Here is an 8,195-nt window from a genome sequence, read left to right as displayed (position 1 = left end):
GCCTTCCTTAAAATAATAGGTAGCATCTATTTAAAGCAATCAGCAAGTATTATATGTAATGGGAATAACCTAGAAGCATTTCCCATAAGATCAGGGGTGAAACAAAGGTGTTCACTATTACCCCTCTTATTCAATGTGATACTAGAAATGTTAGCAGTAGCAATGAGAGAAGAAAAAGAAATCAAAGGAATCAAATTAGGCAAGGAAGAGAACAAGTTATCACCCTTTGCAGATGATATACTTAGAGAAAACCTAGAGAATAAAGTAAAAGCTACTTGAGACAATAAATAAATTTGTCAAAATTTCAGGATATAAAATAAACTGATAAAAATCCTTGGCATTCTTATATATTTCAAATGAAATTCAACAGCAAGAGACAGAAAGAGAAATCCCATTTAAAGTTAATATAAACATTATACAGTATTTGGGAATCTACCTGCCAAAACAAACCCAGGACCTCTATGACCACAATTACAAAACACTTTTCACACAAATAAAGTCGAATCTAACTAATTGTAAAAATATCAACTGCTCGTGGCTGGGTCAAGCTAATATATTAACAATGACAATTTTACCTAAATTAAAGTATATATTTAGTGCCATACATATAAATTTACAAAAAAACCTACTTTTTAGAGCTTGAAAAAATAGCAACAAAATTCTTTTGGAAGAATAAACGGTCCAGAACATCAAGGGTTAATGAAAAGAGATACTAGGGAAGGTGGACTAGCTATACCAGATTTCAATCTGTATTATAAGGCAGCAGTCATCAAAACTACTTGTTACTGGCTGAGGAATAGAGTAGTGGATCAAGGGAATAGATTAGGCACACAAGATTCAGAAGTCAACAACTACAGTAATCTATTATTTGGTAAACTCCAAGACCCCAGTTTTTGGGATAAGACTTCACTATTTGACAAAATCTGCTGGGATAAATGTAATATAGTGTGGCAGAAACTGGCCATAGACAATTATCTAACACCATATATCAAAATCAAGTCTAAATGGGTGCATGATATAGGTATAAAGGTTGATACTGTAAGCAGTTTGGGAAAACAAGGAATAGTTTACCTGTCAGATTTCTGGAGAGGGAAAGACTTTATGACTAATGCATTGCTTATGCTGTTGTGAACTGATCCAGCCTTTCTGGAGAGCAATCTGGAATTATGCCCAAAGGTCTATAAATAATTTCATATCTTTTGACCCAGCAATACTACTCCTAGGGTTATATCTCAAAGAGATCATAGAAGTGGGAGGAAGATGCATATGTACAAAAATGTTTATAGCGGCTCTTTTTGTGGTGGCCAAGAATTGGACATTAATGGGGTGCCCATCAATTGGGGAATGGCTGAATAAGTTGTGGTATATGCATGTTATGGAATACTATTGGGCTATGAGAAACAAGGAGCAGATGGACTTCATATTTACCTGGAGAGGCTTATATAAAGTGATTCTGAGTGAGAAGAGTAGAAACAGGAGAAATTTGTACACAATGACAGACACAACATATGTGTGATGACTACCTTTGATAGACTGGACTCTTCTCAGCAATGCAGTTATATAAGTCAATCCCAAAAGACTCATGATGGAGAGAAATGTGTACATTCAGAGAAACAACTGGAAAGAACAGAGTTAATATTCAGGTTGAAGTAAACTACCTGATATTTTTCCTTTTCTTCTATGGTTTTATGTCCTCTTTACCATTTTTCATTCCATCTGATACAATCCATCTTTATAACCTGACTAATGTATAATGTGATAGTATTTACAGATCCTGTACTTAACTGTATGCCACCGTGGGCAGTGGGGGCGTAGGACAGGGAGGGAGACAAAATGTGAAACTCAAAGAATTGTGGAATTGAACCTTGTAAACTAAATGTAAACAAACAAATTAATTTAAAAAATAAAAATAAATTAAAAAGAGAGAATTGATCAGATCTAAGTGAAGATTGAAGCATATTATTTTTCATTTTTTTCAAGATTGTATTTTTACAACATGATTAATGTGGATATCTGTTCCACATTATTTAATATGTATAATGAATATCATATTTCTTACCTTTACATTGAGTATGGGAGAGGGTGAAGAGAATTTCAAACTTAAAAATCAAAGTTTTTAAGAAATAATTTTTTATTGGTATTTAAAGTCCTTCACAACCTAGCCACTTCCTATCTTTTTAGTCTTCTCATATTTTACTTTCTTCCATGTACTCTATGATCAAGTTTCAGAAGCCTAATGTAAGTCATTAAAACATTTATCTCAGTGTCTCATCTTTTCTTTTTTGTCCCACCTGTTACCCATTTTTGTAGTATTCTCTCTTTTGGATTATCTGACTTCCTTTAAGTCTCAGCTCAAGTCCCATTTTCTGCAAGAATTTTTTTTTCATAGTTGCCCAAGCTGAGAGGGTCTTTCCCTATCATTTAAGTTAGGTATTTAATACAGTACATAGAGATATGGACAAAGCATCAGGGAAATAATATCTGGCAGCATACACATAATAGCTATGTGACTTTGACAAAAGACAACCTCTATCTTCAGTTTCTTCATTTGGAAAATGGAGATAATAAAGGAATGTACATCTACTCCCAAGATGGTTGTTAGGATACAATTGGCTAATGTTTTTAAAGCACTTTAAAAACCTTATAGTGTTAAAAGATATTATCAATAGTATTAGTATTGTCATAATCATCATCACTTTTACTTTACTTTCCATCTACTCCATATATATCATATATGTACCCGCACATTGTCTTCCCCATTTAAATATAAGCTCCTTGAGGTTAGACACTATTTTTTCCTTTTCTTTAATTCCTGAGTGCTTAGTACAAATGATTGCCACATAGTCTGAGATTAATAAATATATTTTGAGCAAAAATTTTGTCATTTGTCTCCACGGAAGACAAGATAGTCAAGTTATGCCATAAACAGAATTGCAATGTCTTTGAAGAATAATTATTATCCTCCTTGAGCCACTGTTTCCTTATCTATTAAAAGAAGAGTTTATACTGGTTGGCCTTTGAGATTTTCTCCAGTTATACAGTTCTAATCTTTTAATTCTGAATTAATTATTATAATGAAGCAGCAGATTATATTGTTTTCTGTGCTTAGTAATTGGGAGAGGAAGCAGGAGGAAAAGTGATGTTTTTATTGGAACTCATCTTAGTCTATAGATAGATGGTTAAAATTAGTGGTAAGAGCAAAAGCTTTCTGCATTGAGATATAAATGAAGACAATAAATTCAAAAACCTACCATGTCTGCCACAGCTCAGTCCTACCTTCTCTTGCCACTTTCCCTGGTTGGCCCTGAACTAGTGTTTCTTTTCAATTTTGTGTAACCCTACTCTTTTCTCTCTGTTTGTATACCTTTCAGAATCATACTCTGGTTCTGAGACAGTTCCTCTTTTTAGACAAGTAATCCTGGGTATTAACCACTTTCTCTTAAAACATGATTTTGATTTATTCAAGAATGGATACAGCACCACTTGTTATTGAGTTCTAAATGAATGATTCTATCAAGAAATATTCTTCCTTAGGCCAAGGTAAATACATTTAAATGGGGTAGAATAATCAAGGGTGCCCCACCTTCATGTGTGTGTGTGTGTGTGTGTGTGTGTGTGTGTGTGTGTGAGTGTGTGTGTCTGTGTTTAAATATCTGTTAAGCTCTTTTCCTTTATCCCCTACGTATAACTGCAGGAGGATCTATTGACAATGAACATAAAATAAGATAGTCAAAATGCCTGTGTGGTCCTTCATAAGAAATTTAATAAAACATTAAAATGTTAAGAATTTTGTAGAACAAGTTTTGAATTAAAAAACAGAAGTAAAAAGTGAGAAACCGCATGATTCATTCTATATTCAATCAGTATCTGTCCTTTGGGATTGTCTCAGATCATCGTGTTGTTGAGAATTGCTGTCATTCACAGCTCTTCATTGAACAATATTGCTGTTACTGTGGACAACGTTCTCCTGGTTCTGTTCATTTTATTTTGTGTCAGTTCATGGAAGCCTTTCCAGATGTGTTTTTTTTTTCCTGAAATCATGCTGCTTGCCATTTCTTTTAGCAAAATAATAGCCCATTATACTCATATACCACAATTTGTTTAGCTATTCTTCAATTGATGGGCATCCTTTTGATTTCCAATTTTTAGTCACCACAAAAACAACTGCTATAAATATTCTTGTATAAATAGATCTTTTCCATTTTGGGGGATGTAAATTGCATATAGACTTAGTAGTGGTATTTCTGGATCACTGGGGAAGCACAGATATATAGCCTTTTGGGCACAGTTCCAAATTTCTCTCCAGAATGATTAGATCAGTTCACAGCTCTCCCTTCACAATTTCACGGCATTAGGGTGTTAGTTTTCCTGCATCCCTTCCAAAATCCAACCTTTTCCTTTTTTATCATATCAACTACTCTGATAAATGTGAGGTGGTACCCCAGAGTTGTTTTAATTTAAAAAAACTGATCAAAAGTGATTTAGAACAAAAAAATACTATCTTTATAGCGATTATATTTGTTTTCATCATTGTTACCACCACCACCATCAGGTTCGCTTTCTAGTCCATATATACTCAACTATGTCTACTTCATATCTATAATATAATATAATGCTAATCAGTGCTTATGATTTTAAAACATAGCAAAACTGAAATGTCAAACTTTTGCATAAGTAAAAAGTTTATTTTCAATAAAATTTTAGGGTTAAATGCATTTTATTGTATTTTAATTCTTTGAAAGTTTAATTATCCTTTGAAATTATGTGGCCATAAAAATAAGGAAGAATAATTACTTTTACATTTAAATGCATGTATACACACATACACACACAACCATATGTATATATATATTATATATATACATATGTGCGTGTATGTGTGCATGTTTGTGTGTTTGTGTGTGCAATCTTATGTGAGGAAAAACAAGACCTCATTATCTTCTTATGTAAAACCACTCTTCCCTTCAAAAGCCCTTTTTCAGCCCTGGATATCACCTTCATCCCAGTTACCTGGGTTACAAAAGATCTTTGAATATCACTTCTCCCGCAAGCCCCATTTCCACCTTTTGAATGAAAATTGATTCTATATCCACAATGTGTTTCATGTGTCCCCTCCTTTCCACTCATATGTCAATAAACTTAAGCTAGACCCTCATCATGTGTAGCCTAGAATATTGCAACAATGTATCAACTACATAATGTGCCCTCTATACTGATGCAAAAAAATGTCTTGAAAGCAAAATAATATATTTTCATGTTTTCTATGGTTTATAGTAATTCAATTTAGCAAGATAAAAAAATTAACCAGAGCACCCTGTTCCATGACCATTATAGATAAACATTTTCTTTATCATTAATTAATAATTAATGGAAGTAATGCTATAAACTAATATACACACTGAATTTTATATGTAGTAGCACCTGGGAAAGAAATGCTATGGGACTTGTTATGTAATCAGAAACTTCATACTCTTACATGGCATTTAAGACCTCATAGGTAGTCATTCAGATAAGAAGATAATGTGAAGTTCAGAGACAAAAATAAAAATTCTCCTGGAAAATTGGAGAAATAACATTTTTGTTGTATTATTTTTCACTTAAAATAGGTAATGTTTTAAAAATATTTTCATATTTTAATGATTATTTTCCATATCCAATAATATGGGATAAATATTGTCATTACGAGACTAGCAACATTTATTTTTCTCTCTCTAAAGACATCCAAATGATAAATAATCAGGACCAGAATTTCATTCAGTCAATTGTGCTGTCTTATGCTATAATCTTACCCAATTCATTTAAAATGATGAGCAGTGGGGAGGAGAAGAATGAGCTTGCTATTAGAACAGCAATTATCTTTCTGGTGCCACCTCTAAAATACCTAACAAAACCTTTGGGTTTTTCTCTATCCAATTAATAAATGGGAGATTGTAGCTTCAAATAATCTAAAATATGGCATTTTATTCAAGAACCTGTTAAAGGATTATATCCAAGTGCAACCTTGGAAGGATTAGTTTTACCCTGAGAGAACTTTAAAAATATCCTTCTTCTGAAAATAATGTCACTTAGGATGCTATTTGTAATTATAATAAACACTCTTGTTATAATAGTTCCATTTGATTGAACAACATGCACACCATGCACAGAATTCTAATGAGAAGTGGAGGGGGAAAGTGGAAGAAAATATAAGAACATCTGAAATGATAATGATTACCAAAGTCCACCTAGTAAAAGGATGGCCTAAATGACCTCTAAATTTTGTAATCATTCCAAGATTTTATAAAACTGAGATCTCTTTGAAAAGGATGTTTTTATCTTACTTTTTAGGGTATAACAGAAATATTTTATAAGTAATTATGCATTTCAAGGCAAATATTTTTAGCTTGCTCAGAAAGATGCAGTAGAATTTGTCAACTTTAAGTGAAAGATTTTGTTCTCACCCCTCTTCCCCTGGTGGAAGGCAGTTTGGAGCAGCATATCAAAACCTGAATTTAGAAAAATGGGTTTAAATCTCATTTCAAATACCTGTTAGCTATGAAACCCTCACCCATGAGTTGGTGATAATAAAGATACTTGTGATATATCCTACTTGTTAGTATTTTATTTAATTTTTTACATCAATATTAATAGGGTAATTGACTTAAAGTTTTCTATTTCTGTTTTCACTTTTCCAGCTTTACATAACAGCACCATGTTTGTGTCATAAAAGGAATTTCTTTAGTAATTTCACCAAGGAGTTTGTAGCATTTGAATTAATTGTTCTTTAAATGTTTGATAAAATTCACCCATGAATCTTTCTGACCAGGGGAATTTTTTTTTTTCTGGAGTTCATAGATGGCTTGTTCAGTGTCTTTTTCTTTTCTTTTCTTTACTTTTTTTAAATGGAGTTACGCAAGTGTTCTCTTTCCTCTTCTCTCAATCTGGGCAATTAATAGTTTTGTAAATATTCATTCATTTCCCATTGATTGGCAGATTTATTTTCATTTTCATATAATTGGGCAAAATAGCTCCTAATAATTGCTACAGTTATTTACTTGGTGGCAAATGCACACTTTTCATTTTTGATAATGGTAATTTTATTATCTTTTTAAAAATTAATTAACAAATGATGTATCTAGATTATTGTTTCCCCCCATAAAACCAACTCCTACTTTTATTTATTTGTTCAATGATTTTTTTCTTTCAATTTTATTAATTTTTCTCTTCATTTTTAGGATTTCCAATTGGATGCTCCATTTGAAGATTGTAATTTTTATTTTTTAAACATTTTTATTTAAAGTTTGGAGTTCCAAATTCTATCCTACCCTCCTTTGCTTTCTCCCTTGCCCCTTCCTGAGGTGGTAAACAATTAGATATTGGTTATACATGTTCAATTATGTAAAATGTTTCCATATTAGTCATTTTGTACAAGAAGACTTAAATAAAAGAAAAATGATAGCAATTGAAAAATAATGTCTCAGTTTATATTCAATCAATATCAGCTTTTTTATCTTCAGGTAGATAGTATTCTTACTTACTCCTTTGGGATTGTATCACACCATTTTATTACAGAGAATAGCTAAGTCATTCACAATTCTTCATCATACAGTATTGTTGTTTACAATGTTCTCTACACTTCACTATACATCAGTTCATGGAAATCCTCACAGGTTTTTTTTTAAGCATGCTGCTTAGCAAAGGAAGGAAAGAAAGCACAGCAATCCAACTTTGCGTTCCATTTTTGGGGACAAAATAGATCAAAGCATGGAGCATCAGGAAGACGATAAAGTCAGAACTCCTGCACCAAAATTTTCCAACAAAAATATGAAGTGGTTATAGGGCATAGAGGAACCTAAGAAGGATTTTGAAAACCAAATAAGAGAAGTGAAGGAAAAAAATTGGGAAGAGAAATGAGAATGATGCAAGGAAATCATGAAAAGTTGGTCAACAACCCAACTGAAGAAAATAACACCTTAAAAAATAGACTAAATCAAATGGCAAAAGATGCTCAAAAAGGCAATGAGAAGAATGCCTTAAAAAGCTGAATTTGCCAGATGGAAAAATAATCTCAAAACCTCATTGAAGAGAATATTTTCTTCAGAATTAGATTGGAGCAAATGGAAGCTAGTGACTTTATAAGAAATCAAGATACTATAAAAAATAATCAAACAAATGAAAAAATAGAAGGCAAAGTGAAATATTTCATTGTAAAAACC

The sequence above is a fragment of the Petaurus breviceps genome, unplaced genomic scaffold (assembly GCF_028583685.1).
Source record: "Petaurus breviceps papuanus isolate PSGF00001 unplaced genomic scaffold, PetGlider_PUasm1.0 38, whole genome shotgun sequence".
NCBI classification, from domain to species: Eukaryota; Metazoa; Chordata; class Mammalia; order Diprotodontia; family Petauridae; genus Petaurus; species Petaurus breviceps.
Note: the sequence above shows the minus strand (reverse complement) of the source record.